General features: G+C 40.4%; 1 protein-coding gene across 10 annotated transcripts in view; it reads left to right on the forward strand.

The window, feature by feature from the left end:
* The first annotated feature begins 6,031 nt into the window (after window positions 1-6,031).
* The window catches only part of apba1a (amyloid beta (A4) precursor protein-binding, family A, member 1a), a 118,156-nt gene continuing 106,816 nt past the window's right edge, over window positions 6,032-17,371 (forward strand). For 7 of the 10 annotated variants that reach the window (XM_020052661.3, XM_020052662.3, XM_013136606.4 and 4 more), the window contains exon 1: window positions 6,032-6,202. The gene's annotated coding sequence lies outside the window, so the exon portion shown is untranslated. Of the gene's footprint in view, window positions 6,203-6,742; window positions 7,327-17,371 lie in introns of those variants that run through there. The other 3 variants (XM_020052659.3, XM_020052663.3, XM_020052660.3) reach the window with 2 other exon arrangements.

Consider the following 17,371-nt stretch of genomic DNA (forward strand, 5'->3'; position numbering starts at 1 on the left):
TCTTCTGATTTGTAGGTAGCGGTGGCAAAAAAAATTGTTGTAAGTTGAGGAAAATTTAACCATTGGTTATATTTTTGGCCCCTAAGACACATTTCATGGTGAGGAACTGTCTCAGATGAAGTTACGACAAATTATTTTCCTTTAAGAAAATCTGAACTTAGATGGGTGTCATGGTTGCTGAGTAAGTTAGACCATGCCTGTTTCAGTCCTATCAAGTTAGCTGACTACCTCATTAAGTATGGATTTCTACAGTACCCCTTGTATCTGACATTCTCACTTTTCTGGGTATTATAGGCATATGTATTGAAGCTTATTGCCATTAGGAGTCAGTAAAAGCATTTTGTGAAAGACAAGTTGCTTTCATCTGCCCTGGCTCTGTCTCCATGGCATCATACATCCGAGGAGTATAATCGTCAAGAGATGTTTGTTTGATCCATAAGCTGATGTTTTTCAACTTTCACAATATGCTTGAGGTATTCAAAGAAACACTGAGATAAGGCCGATGTAATGCGTAATAGAATCAGATAATAGGTTACTTTATGGTTAACTGTGGTTAATATGGTATGAAGACTATCTTATGGCTGTGTTACATACTTAATACTATATCATATTATGTCATTGTTCATAATCTAATTGTGTGTTTTGTAAGCATGACATCACATTCCCTAACTGATATATTCACAGAACATATCTTAAAGTTACTCCCACGGTACATGTTTAGTTTGTTACATTGTGTAAGAAAGGTCCCCTGTCCTATACTTTTGTAGATGTCATTTGTACAGTTGTATAAACCACTATGAACGTATTCATAACAGCTGGATGCTTCTTTACCCTTTATCGCAGGGGTGTCAAACCGGTTCCACGGAGGGCCGAGTGTCTGCAGGTCTTTGGGTTTTCCTTTAAATTGGTTCCCAGGTCAGACCTGAACAACCAGGTGGGGGTAGAAATTAACCAATTAGTGAACTAATTAATCAATCAGGTACAAGGTGAGAGCGAAAACCTGCAGACACTCGGCCCTCCGTGGAACCAGTTTGACACCTGTGCTTTATCGGTTACATAGATCAAGCTTTTACAGAGGAGCAACTCAGAAGTAAGTTCGGATCCTTTGGTATAATTTTCCAAAAGGTGCAGTCGGGGCACATTCACAATATATTCATTTAGCTGATGTTTATGTTGCATGCACTTTAAAACAGCTAGGTGAAACAATGACACAGATTAGTAGTAAGCGCATTATAATCAATTAGTTTTACACAAACGTCAGTGCTCAGAAGACCATACAAATAATAAAAACAACAGACTGAGGTGGTTGCAGGGAAACTATTTTAAGTACTGTGAAAAGGTGAGTTGTCAGATATGCAGAGCCTATCCTGGTCTCCAAGGGAAGCTGGTTCCATCATACCTTGCCAGGACAGAGAAGAGATTTGACAGCGTGGATTTGGACCTGCCCTCAAGGGGTGGGACATGCAAAAGCCCTGAGGTGGCTGAACAATGAGCCCTGATAGGGATTTAGGGTTTGAGCATTGTCACCTGGGTGTTGGAAGGGGGTGGGGAGAAACGCTGCGTTATCTGCCTAGTAGTGATAGCAAAGACCATGTGAGGATATGACAGGCAAGATACTTTGTGTATAGAGAGAAGAGGACTGAGAACTGAGCGAGGCTGGGTGTAGATTCGGGTGGAGACCGCCTGCTCAAGAGTCTTTGAAAGGAAAGGGAGAGGGAACCGTTCTGTTGTTTGGGATTTCAGATGAGGCTAGTGTTGGTATCTACTCTGGCCATCTTAACGTCCGCCGGGATGCTGCCAGTGCTCAGGCAGAGTTGATGAGAAAGGTGAGGAATGGGAGAATGGCCTGATATTTTCTGGATACTGGAATAGGATCAGGAAGGCATGATGTGGGGATCAACAGCTGCAGGATATCATGTTGTAAGTTCTGGTGAAAAGTGTTTATTGCGTGGCCAAGTTCAGTGTGGGAGTGACCAGTGGGCCCGCAGGGCTGAGTTAATAATGTATGGATAACATCAACTTCTGAAAGTGGATGTCAAAGACTTCTGCATAGAGGGAAGATGGTGGGGAAGAGGTGGAAACGAGTTTCCTGGGGTTAGAGGAAGAAACCTGGAATTTCCAGTTATAGAAGGTGGCTTTTGCAGCCGATAGGGAGGAAACAAAGGTAGTAAGTAGGAATTGTCATTCTGAAGCCCACAGAGTTGAAAGTGAGTCACTAAGCCACAGAGCAGGAGGGGATGGCCGTGCCGGCTGGGAAAAAAGGAGACCGTGAGAGTCTTAGGACTTATAAAGCTCAGAGAGTAGGGTGGAAGAAGCAGACTCTGGAAATAGAGGGAAGAATGATTTAGGAGGTTGGAGAGATGGTAGGATTGAGGAGTATAGAGCGTAAGAGACAAGATAGAAGTGGTCAGATGACTGGAGCAGTGTAGTGGTGAGATTAGTTTACTGACAGCATCTAGTAAAGATTGCATTGCCTGCTTTGTGAGTCAGATTTGACAAGGAAAGCGTTTGGTCTAATGAGGGACGGAGTAGAGAAAAATAATTGGAAAGAAATAACTCCAAGGCAGATTTTGGAAGGTTGAATTCGCCCAATAATGTAAGTTGTGAGTCATCATGGGAGCGGACTAATCAGCATGTAAAGCTCATTAAGAAAGTCAACAAGAGCCCCTGGCGGATGATGGATGACAACAATGTTGAGCTTGAACGAAAAGGTCACACTGACTGCATGGAATTCAAAAGAGGATGGGTAGGTGAGCAAGAGAGAAGAGCGAATCTCAAAGTTGAACCAACATCCAGCACTTTGATGCCAACACTGCAACCAGATCCTCTTGGACTTTGGAAAAGCATTGTCTGATTAAGAGAGCAGTCGGACTAGCAGTAATTTCTTGAGCAATCCATGTTTCTTTAAGGGCCAGGAAGTTAAGAGCCTGGGGGGCAGCATAGGCCAAGATGAATTTGGACTTGTTGACAGCAGTTCGGCTGCCTGAAAGCAGGTCTTCCACATGGGTTGTCCGGGCTGGGAACTCAAGATTAGGAAGTTTGCAGCCACGGGATTGAGGGTGATGAGCGGACAGGTGGACACGGATTGGAAAGAGACACTTTGCACAAAACACAACAACAGATCGGTAGTACGGTTCAACTGATTGGGTATCTTTCTCTCTAACCTTCCACGAAAACACTGCCATGTCAAGCTGCCACTTGAGGAAATGAAGAAGTCTAAATACTCACACCAGTGGAATGATGGGGCCAAACCACAACCTTACTAGCCTGGTAGAGAATTAACAGAGCAAACCCTAGTTCAATGTAACTGTTTCACAACTTCACAAACCACTTGATTGCTTCTAACTAGCAAGACTAAGCTAACAAAGTATGTAAAAGAAAATAGATATTTTTCAATAGAGCAGCCAAGCTCCAATGCAGCATGGACATTTTGAAGCTGTGTTCAATGTAACATTTCTGAGCCCCATTGTGGTTAAAGTGTCAGGGATGCCATTAAGACTGGGATTATAGCTTTAAAGCGGATGTTTCGGTGTTCTTTTACAGGGATAGATCTGTCTTCTTAAGGGGGTAGTTCACCTACTCTAACCTCCACTTAACCACCCTAAAATCTCAGATGGATTGGACTAAACCCATCTTGCAGAACGTCCTCTCAGTCACAGAATGGTTACCATACAATACTGATAGTGTGCAACTGCAGGTGTGAGAGCTAGGTTTTTGCCGTTTTGGCTCTATAGTGGGGTCAAAGGAAACCAGAATCAACTGGTTTTCCGATACTGATTTTTCAACCTAGCTTTCGTCTCCCATGAAAACCGTTTGGCCTCACTTAGACTAGAAAAGATAGTTTATCATTCAAATGTTTGTCATGGAATTGCAAGTAGTGGAATGATGGGAACAGGGACCAGTAACCAGGCTAGATTGGTAGTGGTTATCCATTTTCAGTGAAGACATGCTTGTATTTCAGTTAGGTGTCAGGGCCCTCTGGTGGGGGTGTTACATAACAGCTAGTCGCTGTACACAAAGAGTCACCAAGTAGAAGCAGTGCTCTGGTCCCAGGCTGCGGTCATTGGAGGCTGTGGCATGATCTGAACCCTTGTCTGTCCACCAGACACTAAGAACCAAGACACTAAGGAAACAAACTAGCAAGCTGTGGGAGAGCTTGGTGGTTGGTACTGAAGGATTATTTTCATGGCTGCTGGGTCACAAAAATGTGAGCGAGCTCGAGATCAAAAGCCTCAAGTGACATTTTGAGCAGAAGGGGCACTGGGGCACCATTTTTCATTTTTTAAAGCGGTAGCGGAACATAGCTATCAGCACGCAAGTGTTCCCATGATGCTTAGCAAGACATGCCTGAGACGTAGCCCTAGTCAAGCATGTGTAAAACATTCATAATGCCATGGTTAACCGACATAAACTTGTAACCGCTTCAGACAACACCGCTTTGCTATTATTGTGAAGCGGCTCTAACCTGTGCTTTAGGGGTGCAGATGGTAGAGGCTACAACATGGTGTCATGTTGCAGTGAAACACATCATGATGGCCAGTTTAATGTCTTAAAGTGAACCACTTAGTAAGAAGCAATGTTTAGGGAATTATGCTTTCTAAATGATATGTTGGTTTGGGTATTTGAAACAGCCACAGTGTCCTATGGAAACCATTGCAGTAAGTTCAAATGCAGCCTCTTTTATTGCTTAATTTGGATATTGGGTGTCAGCCATACATTCTCCCTGTCTTGACAAAGGCACTCCTGTGTTAGTTCACAACTTTTACGAGGGCTTCCATTGCATTTGCTTTACTATTTAAGGTTCTGTTACACATTAAGAAGGAATAAATAGATGTATAACCTAACATCTAATTTTGTATGACTAATCATCTCACAACCTTTGTCCTGCTTTAAGATAATGATATGACTACTATGGAAACTGCATTTATTTTTTTTGTTATTTTATGGAACTGTCCATTTTTGTCATTGAGCAGTTTTTATTTTGTGTCAGCATCTTTTGAATGGATGAATACTAACATATCCTTACACTACTACCATTTGGGTTTGATGTGTTGCATACTTAGGTCAGTTTAACAGCCATTAGACACAAATGTTATAATATGATAATATACATCTATGCAGATTTTTTGTTTTACTAAGGTTCTATGAGATTTTAAAAGATTATGTAGCTTCTGTTTATTTTTTCATGTTACTTTTTTTCTAAGTTATTATCCAATGATTATATTCCTAGCATCTCATCTTAGATTGTTTTGTTTTAATTTATTGATAAGAGTTGTACCATGTCCTTTCTCCACTTATGTTGTTTGTTTTTTCTCAGCAGCTTACCAAGCTTAATAAAGCTTATCTGGAATATGCAACTTTGTCACTACATGTAAACTGGGAAGAAAATATGAAATAACTGGAAACAGTAGGCAATAGGAATAAGATATTACATGCAAATGTAGGTATGTAATGTCTGCTCAAATGGTTTTAACTTAATGGTAAACGTCCTTGGTCGATTGCTATAGAAGACTTAAGACTTCTCTCTTTTACTTCTGGTTTCAGCCAGTCTTGTAATGTTTGCACAATCACATAGGTCTATAATAAGATTCAAATAAATTTCCCTTGTGTAGCTACAGAGTTTAAATTTATGACATTGGATCTTTGTTATTATTATTATTATTATTGTATTAAACCTTTATTTCAACAAGGAACACAGGCTGAGACAAAGTAATATTTTACAGCTGCATGTACATGTTTACATACAGTTTAGGTTCAATTATTAAAAAGTACAAAAAAGGACAAAACAAGACACACTAAGATTATGTTATTTTGCATGTTACTGACATGCAAAATAGCATTTGTATTTGAAACAGAACAAAACATTTTGGTCAGTCTAGTTCAAGACAATTTTAGCTTTTCAAGACAGCTGAAGCAGTAGGCCTACGTCCAGGGGTGGACACAATTTCCCCATTTAAAAACGGTTTTCGCATTGTTCTTGGCAATCCCTTTCTGATGTCACGGTGGCTGTGAAGGAGGGGCTGGGAGGGAGGCAGCTCCGGCAGCTCGCTCTCAGGGCTGCACACAGACCGAATGCTACCGATTCTGAGCCACATCGGGTAGAGCGAGAGAGAGAGAGGTGTCGAACAAACGAAATATGATGGCATTGAGAGAGTGGAACACACCGCAAGCTTGCAGAGACGCTGATATTGAAGCTCCTGAGGTGAGATTAATTACATTTGATCCGCGCAGATTTATTGTGAAATGAACCACGCGCGCGAGTGCGTATAATGGTGTTTAAAAAAGAACGACACTTTTTTTCAGTGTTTTGCAGAACGTACAGTAACAGAGATTGTCTGCGAATGACACAGGAGGAGCCAAGATAACCAAGTCAGTGTTCCTGTTGCTGAGACCTGTCATGGCCAGCCGGAAATTATTTTAGATAAGGAACAAAATACGAGTTACATCGTATCGCACATAGATGGAAGACGTAAACGCCCACTGTGTTGACTATTATTCCGGCGGGCGATATAAGGAATTCTAACAGGACGGTTCATTGGCATTTGTTTATTACGCATTAATCATCTTGGATTAATTTTAGAATACATTTTAATGTTAGATAGCCGAGAACAAGTAATCGATAGACAATTTAAGCAATTGCATATATCGTGCTTTTGTCATTCTATCCTTTCAATTTTTCATGCATCTGAGATAATTGTTTTAACAGGGTGGGCTTGCTTCTGATGCCATGGCATGAGATACAGGCTGTCCCATAACTTGATGTCTGTGCAATCGAGGTGTTTTTTGTGTGTTGTTGCTGCAAGGGATGCGACAGCCAGCCCCTCCTAAACCTGACAAGACTGGCCACATAGTCTTATTGATCTTGGTAGGCTTTGGTCTGGACTGATGATTCATCCTGTTTGCAGACCCGTAAAAGTGAGCATTCATTATGTGTTTTTCACTGGGATAATTGTTACTACCGCAGCTGCTTCCACGGTCCACGGGGACCGGTCGGTGTTTTGCCAGATTGTGCGCTATGGTCCGTCTGTGAGTTGATGAATGGCGGACCGGCTCGGAATACGCAAGCGCCATATAGGTTATCTGAATTTTGCCTACCTGCTTGTCTGTTTTCCCAGTTGCCTCGAGTTTATTTCGTACCATGTGAGACGTAAAACAGCTACTGAGATTTTAAAGGTGAACGTATTTCACTTTTATGTTTAGATTTGAAGGAGTTATCTCAGGGGGTTCCGTACTTGGAGCTCTCCGCTTTACTGTTAGCAGTTCACATCCTGAAGTCGAAGTACACTTTTCCTGTTCATCATACCGACGATCGATGCAGCCATGCAGGTAGGCTACAGCATAATATCAGATCTCACCACCTAACCGGGATGGATATTAGGCTATTAACTCTAGAACGTTTTTTAATAATTCCGCTCTTTGCAATATGAATATCATAACAAATAACGATAATCCATAATTTCTTATTATATAGTGTAGCGATGTGATAGCCTAGATAAAAATAACACGTACTCGTGTCGCAGAGGAAAAATATGAGATTGGGCGTGGGGGAACGAAGAGGAGAGGTGTCAAAATAAGTCACATCTCTATTAAAACCTGATGTAGTCAACCTCATTCATAAGTGCGCAGTATACGAGGGATGTGGAATAATGTTTGATTCAGAGAAAGGTTACTGCTATTAGTTGATCATGCCACAGATAGTGTTGCTTCTTGAGTCTTGTGAGATTACTGTAGTCGATGTGTGTTTGGACTATCAGTGCGAGGGGCATACGGCATGATCAGTCCGAGATACATTGTATCAGTGCAGTGCTCATATTTGTAGAGTGCGTGATCGGATGCAATTTTAAAATGTCGATTACCATGAAAATGTTAATTAAACAGGTCAAGAATGATTTAAATAAAGCTAAAGTCGTATGCTCGGCAAAGCCTGGTCCTGAGAGCTGGGTTGCATGTTTTGGTTTCTGCTGGACATCGACTGACATATCTGGTTCAATAATCCTTGGCTCGGTAAGATTGATCGGTTGAATTATGCGTCTCCATGCTGGGTTTGAGTAAAATCATGCAGACTTAGTAACTCTTGTTCTATTATGTATAAGAGCTAGAACATACGATTTGAATGCAATTTACTGTGGTATTTTGGTTTGTGCATTTGACAGCATTTGTCTGTCTGTCTTCCTTGGCTCTCCATCAACAAGTTGGCTGCCTCTCTTCTCTTCCCAACCCTGATTGCCTTGGCCGGCATCTCAACCTGTTAGCCAATGATTGATTGTGTCCTAGACCCTCCCTGCACATTGTCATTGGCAACCTGCAATCAGCAGCCTACAAAGACTGCTGATTCTTTTTCTTCCTTTTTTTGTCCTTACAAGATGTTGGCAGTTCTAGTCAGGGCAGCCATTTCCCTCTGGCAAACAGTCAAGTTCATTTGTCTTGGAAAGGCGAGAAGGAAGGGGTGGAGATCCTAGACTAGAGATGTCCTTTCTCTGAGGAGGATTGAGATGAGGAGAAAGGTCGAGTCAGGCTATATTTCCCTGGTGGGTTTAGTCCAATCTCTGACCTTTTGCTGGGGCCAACTGTTGTTTCCTGTATCAGAATGAAGTGTGATTGGTTGGACAGCAGGCAGAACGAGATTGGACAGCAGGTTGAATTATGTTTCCTGCAACTACTTCTGAATGAGATTCATTTGGTGCAGGCATCAGTACTTCAGAATGAGCTGTGATGATGGGCAGCAGGCATAGCTCCATTAGAATGAGATGTGATTGGTTGGACAGTTGGTGTAGCTATATCGAAGGCTTCCTGCATGAGTGGATGTTAAGAACATGAGAGCTCCACATGCTGAGAGATATTAATGTTGGGAGGTAGGAGAGATTGAAGAGGTGACAGTGTGTGTGTTTGTGTTTGTGGGGTGATGGTGAGAGTGTGAGAGATGTTCTCAGACCTACAGGTAAAAGTACTAGTGTGACCAGGAGTTGTGGAATTGGTTAGCATTACCCCTCACAAGGAAATAGTGTAAATGTATGTGTCTGTCTGTCTCTGTCTGTCTGTGTTTATAGCACTCTGCAATGCAAGCAAGTTTATTTAAATAGCACAATTCATACATCGAAGGAATTCAATGTGCTTTACAAAGAAAAATAACAAAAATATATTAAAGTACAATAATATAAAAACAAATACTGAAATGAAAACATCAAAACAAATGAAAATATTATAATTGTATAATAAAATATACAATAAGAAAACATGGGATAAAAACATAGGAAGCTATAAGGCTAAACACTGTGGTTAAGTTTAGGTGCTCAGTCATAGGGACTGTGTTTTTAACCTGGATTTAAAAATGTTTGGGGCACGTCTAAGATCTTCGGGTAGTTTATTCCAGTTGTGTACAGCATAAGTGCTAAACGCAGCTTTTCCATGTTTAGTTTGGATTCTGGGCTCTACTAGCTGACCTGTGTTCGTGGATCTAAGAGCCCTGCCCTGGTCTTTTCTCAGAGGCAAAAATGCACATATGTTGTTGACCTGCTTGTTGAGAGACAGCATATGTCGTCTAGTATCAATTTCTCTCTACTCATTCACTCACAGCTGGTCACACACGCATGCACACACACAGCTTGTCAACTGGGTAAAAAATTACCATCCATTTCTCTTAGGTAGTCTCTTTCATCAAGTGTGTGTTGATCTAGCCAGTCAGTGAGACCTCTTCATTGAGTTGTGTGCTGAAAGGCTACATTAGCATCCTAGAGTTAAAGTCCTGGTGCAGTTACAAACCTCACCAGATTCAGGTTTCATACTGAATTTGGTCAATTTGTTTTGTAGGTTGTAGTAATATATATAGGGAGTCTGAGAGAAAAATCAGAAAATTTGAATCCGGTTTGATTTGTTTCATGTTACAGTAATCAAATGGGCAATTTTCAGGTGTGGAACCACTCCTCACAATGAAGAACTATGTGCAAAAATACAGCAAATCAGTCGGGGCAAATACTTTTTTCACGGCACTGTCATTTAGCTTTGTAATATCTGTAATAATGACTCTATACCTCCTGGAATTACACAGTGTTTTTAACCCTGGGGCTGATCTCCATGTAGGAGTCCTAGATAAGCACATCATTGATACAGCTAATTCAGTTCATTAGTAAAAGGGGGTCCAACCAGTGCATTTTGATTTCCTCACAAGAGACTCAGCAACACAGTGTACTCCTTTTAAAGGACACATTTAAAAATGACATATCTATTAACATAATGTTTTAAAGGTCAAAAAATAAAACCAGACATGACCATTATTTTGGGTACCCATAAAGATTTCACCAGAGGAGTTTTGAATTGGTACATTTTCACAGTGAGGATCTCATCATCGGATTTGTAGTTAGTTTGGAAAAATGTCCCACACAGAACATTGCTGTGGGGACACGTTGGAAATTAGTGCAGGAGAATATAACCGTAATAATTTTTAAACTTTAATCTGATTACATATTGTTAATAAGGAACTACAACGTGCAAAACATCACAAATTAATACAGTGATGAACTTGTAGCCCAGGCCTATTGTTGCCCTTTCAATTAAGTTCTAAATGGCTGATGCCGGTGTTACTTAAGTACGTAATTCAATGAATGTAGCTATCCGGACACAGGGATGTCAAGTCCGGTCACTTTGACATTCATATGTGTGCGTAATTATCTGTAGATCTAAGAGGATTGACATGTGTTCCCAATTACTACACCAAAGTAATCAAGATGAATGAGGAATGCGATAGCAATCTATATTTCAAAGAAATACAGTTTATTCCAATCAAGTAATAATGTCACAATGGATCAGATACAGGGTGTGGACAAAATAACTGAAAGGCCACATGGAAAAAGGCTGTTACTTTGAAGTAACCAAATAACAATGATAACCGCAGCTGTAGAGGTCACATTACGTTCCAAGCCAATTAACAGTACATATGTGTCAGCAATAAAAGATGTCAAACTATTAATACTTTGATATTAGATTTTTTTTAAAGCTGTCACTGTGTTGTAGGCAGGCACAGGGTTAAAGGGAATCATCATTTTAATGTTCTTCTTCATGACTCAAACAGAAAAAAACAAAAGGCGAGGCACACTGTAAACTACCGCAAACAGCACAAATACAACTGGTGCAAACAATGACCGAAAAACTGAAGAAAAAACAGCAACTTAAATAAGGTCCCCAATAGAGACAACAAGGTGCAGCTGCCTCTAATTGGGGAGAACAGAAAACAGTAACGTAAAGATGCCTAGAGCCGGTCAGGTCCTGACTGTGGCCCCCAGGCGCATTAGAGATGCCTAGAGGCCCCTAGCCAGGACCTGACAAAAGCAACATGAGGCAACTAACAAGTTCCAAAGTGGCAAATTGCAGGTGCATCATTAACAGAAATGGTAAAATTATTCAATGTGTCCAGGGCTTATTAAAAAAAAATTACAACAAAAGATGAAAACAGAGAAATTGCACCAGCAAAAAGGAATAATGGATGGACACTTGGAACGTAAGGATGCCAAGAGCCAAGGGAGATGGCAGGCAATGACCAGCACAGACAACCTCTCAATTTTCTATGATTGATTTTATTTGATCTTCCCCATGTTGTAAAGTACAGTGACATTACAATTCCCTAGCATACTGGAAAACAAAACCTACTGTACAAAGTTAAACAAAAAGGAACCTAAAACAGGTCCTGACTGAAAAGTAAACTTTATTGTTCCCAATCGTGCTATGAGTAGCTGATATTATAGTCTGAGTTACCTGGCTACGGGTAAATTATCCATTAGCACAGACATTTTATAGGCTGGCCCAGTAACTCCCTGTCACCAGACTCACCCCTGGCTGAACTAAACCACCTGTTTAAATAGCAGCTAAACACAGTTATATGGTCTGACGAGTCATCCTTCACCCTATTGACGATATCCAGATGGAGGATGCCTTCAGCCCACAATGCTGCCAACCCTCCTGCCAACATGGTGGGGGACCCATTAAGGTATGGGCAGCCATCTTGTGGGAGACATTAGGTCTGATGATTGCTCTGCATGCTCATACAACGGCCAAATATGAGGCCATTTTAAGAGGACCAGGTACACGCTATGGTACAAACACTGTTCTCTCATGATGTTCCAATATTCTAGGATGATAATGCCCCTACATGCACTGCTAAAACATATTAAAGTGTGTTTTTATGAACATCAGCATGACGTTTTACATTAATCACCAGATATGAAAGATATGCAAAACTTTCCTTGGGAAGTTCTGCAGTGCGAAGTGCAAAGTAGATTTCCCACTACACACATTTCAGGAGTTGTGTGACCATATTTCAGCATTTCTGATGGCAAAAGGTGGCCCTACTGCTATTAGGTCCTTGATGTCAATATTCTGGTTCCAATTCCAGTTCTGTCTTCCAGAAGACCCAAATCAGATGTTACAGTAAATAATATGGCTAAAATCAAATATATTAATAGAAGTTCAATCAACTTTCGTAGAGAACATGTTCAAGAAAGGTATCATATTTGTTGAAGACATAACTAATACAGACAGTAAAAAGCTTTCTTTCAAGCAACTCCTTGAGGTACAGTTTTAGCCCTGCCACAAGAATGGAAGAAGAAATAAAAACAATGAAACAGCATTGATTCACCCAGTCTGCCACCTATTAAAAACCATGGTTGGCTAAAATTGCCGTAATGTGTACCTTTTCCATTTCAGGGCAAAAGGCTTGACTGCTACACCATGTGGAATTCAGGATAGTTGGGAACAATATTTTTATGTCCCACTTCCATGGCGAAGGGTGTATGGAATTATATACAAAACAAGTTTTAATGCTTCAATTTGTTCCTTCAAGTTGCAACTGTAGTATAAAATTCTTGCATGAAAAAAGTGAAATATATGAAGAATTGAACAATCGGCACAGTGCAGACTGTCACAATCAAATAGAATCGGTGGACCATCTCTTCTGTTACTGTCAAGTTACAGCAGACTTCTGGAATCAAGATCAGAATTGGTTGTTGGGTCATTGTATCTCTATTGAGGTGGACATACAGACAATGCTTATTGGTGATAAAAAAATAAAATAATTGCCAATCAATGGAAAATATGGTTATTCTCTTGGGGAAAACATTAATCTGTAAGGCTTCATCAGAAGAGATGGTAAGACTGGAAAGGTTCAAATATTTTGTAAAGCAAGACACAGATATATTGCAAGGGAAAATGATTAAACAGTGGTTAAATCTGTAATTTTGAGGGACGGAGTTAAAAGGGACTTGAGTTGGGTGTTGGGGTCTCTTTTGAGTTTAGGCATCATCATGTGGGCCTGGGTTGGGTTTGGAAAAGAGGGGTTATAGGTGAGGGGTGTGTTTGAGAATGTAGTTATGCAAATCTGGATAAGGTTGTGTCTATATGTATATACAGTTAAGTCATAATTTTGGCTCTGTACACCACCACAAAGGTTTTGAAATGAAACAACCGAGATGGAATTGACGTTCAGACTTTGTTTTAATTCAAGGGGTTGAACAAATATATTGTACGAAACGTTTAGAAATTGCAACCATTTTCATACACAGTCCACTTATTTCAGGGGCTCAAATATAACTGGACAAATTAACACAATTATAAATAAAATATGCATTTTTAATCCTTTGCAGGCAATGACTGCTTGAAGTCTGGAACGCATGGACATCACCATGGACCATTGCAGAACATTCCACTTCTTTCCCTTAAAACCCACCTGGGTTGCTTTTGCAGTATGTTTTGGGTCATTCTCCATCTGTAAAGTGAAGCGCCATCCAATCAACTTCGCTGAATTTAGTTGAAACTGAGCAGACAATATATCCCCATATACTTCAGAATTAATGTGGCTGCTTTTGTCTTCTGTCACATCATCAATAAACACAAGTGACCCAGTGCCATTGGAAGCCTTGCATGACCATGCCATCACACTGCCTACACGTGTTTTACAGAGGATGTGGTATGCTTCAGATCATGAGCCGTTCCAAGCCTTCTCCATACTTATTTCTTCCCATCATTCTGGTACAGGTTGATCTTAGTTTTATCTGTCCAAATAATGCTGTTCCAGAACTGGGCTGGCGTTTTTAGATGTTTTTTGGCAAAGTCTAATCTAGCCTTTCTATTCTTGAGTTTTATGAATGGTTTGCACTTTGTGGTGAACCCTTTGTATTTGCTCTCATTAAGTCTTCTCTTTATGGTAGACTTGGATAATGATTTGCCTACCTCCTGGAGAGTGTTCTTCACTTGGCTGGATGTTGTGAAGGGTTTTTCTTCACCATGGAAAGGATCCTACGATCATCCACCACTGTTGTCTTCCATGAACGTCCAGGCCTTTTTGTGTTGCAGAGCTCAACAGTGCATTCTTTTTTTTCGCAGAATGTACCAAACTGTTGATTTGGCCACTCCAAATGTTCCTGTCATCTCTCAGATGGATTTTATTTGCAGCCTAAGGATGGCCTGTTTCACTTGCATTGTTAGCTCCTTTGACTGCATGTGGGGAGTTCACAGCAAAAGCTTCCAAATGTGAATGGCACGCTTGAAATCCACTCCAGATCTTTTTCCTGCTTAATTGATGAAGAAATAACAAAGGAATGTCCACACCTGTCAATGAAACCGCTTTTGAGTCAATTGTACAATTACTTTTGGTCCCTTGAAAAATAGGGGGCTACATATTAAAGAGCTGTAAATCCTAAACCCTTCCTCCAATTTGGATGTGAATACCCTCAAATTAAAGCTGAGACCATATTCATTATGTAACTGTAACCTGAATACATTTAGGTAAACAGCCAAAATAACAAAACTTGTGTCAATGTCAATTTTTTTTAAATATCAATATTGTTATGTGTTTCCGATATTTTGTCCACCACTTGTAGTTACATACCAGCAATATTCAAAGACCTCTTTAATTGACTAATACTCTACAAAGTATACAAAATATGTGAAACACACTATAGCATGTATACAGTGGATATAAAAAGTCTACACACCCCTGTTAAAATGCCAGGTTCTTGTGATGTAAAAGAATGAGACAACGATAAATCATGTCAGACAACGATAAATCAACTTTTTCCACCTTTACCAGGCAATGTCCTTTAATCGTTTTTCTTTGCATGTTTCTATCTGATGTTTGCTGCACTAAATTACTTGTGTTGCTGTTAAAAAATAAAATGCCAAATATGTGATCCTTTTTTGGCCACTCCTCACTCCTCACTGGATGGGTGCTTTGGGTCGTTGTCGTGTTGAAAGGTGAACTTCATCTTCAGCTTTCAAATGGACGCCTGAAGGTTTTGTGCGAAAATTGCCTGGTATTTGGAACTGTTCATAATTCCCTCCACCCAGACTAAGGACAGCTGAAGAAAAACAGCCCCAATGTAACGGTCCCAGCCTGATGGGACTGTTCCGCTTCGGGTTTTCTGTTTGTCCTTGGCTTGTCTTGTCCTTGTATGGTCCTTCCTGTTCTTGTTTCAGTTTATCAGTCTATTCCTTTCACCCACCTGTTTCTGTTTTCCTTGTTAGCCTGTTTATTTAGTTCAGCCATGTTCTCCCAGTCCTTGTTGTTCATTGTGCGTAGCACTCTGTTTTGTTTATCATTAAAAGACGCCGCAACCTCTGCGCCTGCCTTTGTCTCCCTCCTTGGAACGTGACACCCAAAGCATGATGCTGCCACCACCATGCTTCATGGTGGGTATGGTGTTCTTTGAGTGATGTGCAGAGTTTGTGCGCCAAACATACCTTTTGGAATTATGGCCAAAAAGTTCAACCATGGTTTCATCAGACCATAACACATTTTCCCATGTGCTTTTGGGGGACTTGATGTTTGTTTTTGCAAACTACAGCTGGGCTTGGATGTTTATCTTTGTAAGAAAAGGCTTACGTCTTGCCACCCTTCCCCATAGCCCATTCATATGAAGAATATGGGAGATTGTTGTCACATGTGGCACACCGCTAGTACTTGCCAGAAATTCCTGCAGTTCCTTTTGGAAGCCTCCCTGAACAGTTTTCTTCTCGTCTTTTCAATTTTTGGAGGGACGTCCAGTTCTTGGTAATGTCTCTGTTGTTCCATATTTTCTACACTTGATTTTGACTGTCTTCACTGTGTTCCATGGTATATCTAATGCTTTGGAAATTCTTTTGTACCCTTCTCCTGACTGATATCTTTCAACAATGAGATCCCTCTGATGCTTTGGAAGCTCTCTGCGGACCATGGCTTTTACTCTGAGATGCAACTAAGAAAATGTCAGGAAAACCCTACTAGAACAGCTGAACTTTATTTGTGATTAATCAGAGTCACTTTAAATGATGGCAGGTGTGTAATGACTTCTATTTAATATGAGTTTGAATGTGGGTTGATTCTGAACATATCCCCAGTTATAAGAGGGTGTGCACACTTATGCAACCATATTATTGTGAGTTTTTTATTTTTCCCTCCTTAAAGTTTTTCAATTGAATTGTTCATGTTATAGGTCACATTAAAAGTGGAAAAAGTTCTGACATGATTTATCTTTGTCTCATTCTTTTACATTACAAAACCTGGCATTTTCACAAGGGTGTGTATACTTTTTATATACACTGGTATGTGTGAGAATGATCAGATAATGATCTAACTTAATTTGTGGAGTTAGATCATTAACATTTACTCTTTATCCTAGACCAACAGAACAGCCCCAAACTCCCTGTTGCATCAACAATAGGACCCCCTTACCTAAGACACAACAGCTTTTTTGGAAAGGAAAGAAAAAGGTGCAGTTGTCCAGAGCTGTATTTACCTATAGCAACTAATATGTAATATGTACAGTAACAAAACATACTGTAGAATACCTCCCTTTATGGGACACACAAAAAGACCAAACAACAGTGTAACTTATCCAACAATGTCATTTTACTTCACTAATATGTCATCCATCACCAAATGGGTTTGTCTGAGCGAGTCGGATTTCTTTGACCCACCACCTTGTATGTCCGATGCCCCGCGGAAGCGAACAGCCTCATTTGTACAAGATGACAATGTCCCACAGAATTGCAACACCAGACATTTCCCTTTCATAGACTTTTCCAAAACACCTTTCTTCCATTTGACCAAGTCTCTCCTGTAAAGGTTCATAGTTTAGCCTTATAACTGTCAGTTTCTCTTCTCTCAGCTGACTACAGGAGCCATCTCTCTTCTGACACCAGTGTAGTGACCCGGGCCCAGGAGCTGTCAGACAATGCCTTAACCATTAAGCCACAATGTCTGCAACTTCTTGAAGAAGTTGCTAGACACTGGAAACAGTAGATACCACAGTCCTTCAAACCTTTTTAATATTCACAAACAGAACCATGATTAAAAAATATGGTGTATAAATATTAGTAATATTATATAGGGCTTGCATTAAACATTAAG

This window comes from Esox lucius, chromosome 13 (assembly GCF_011004845.1).
Source record: "Esox lucius isolate fEsoLuc1 chromosome 13, fEsoLuc1.pri, whole genome shotgun sequence".
Taxonomy (NCBI): Eukaryota; Metazoa; Chordata; class Actinopteri; order Esociformes; family Esocidae; genus Esox; species Esox lucius.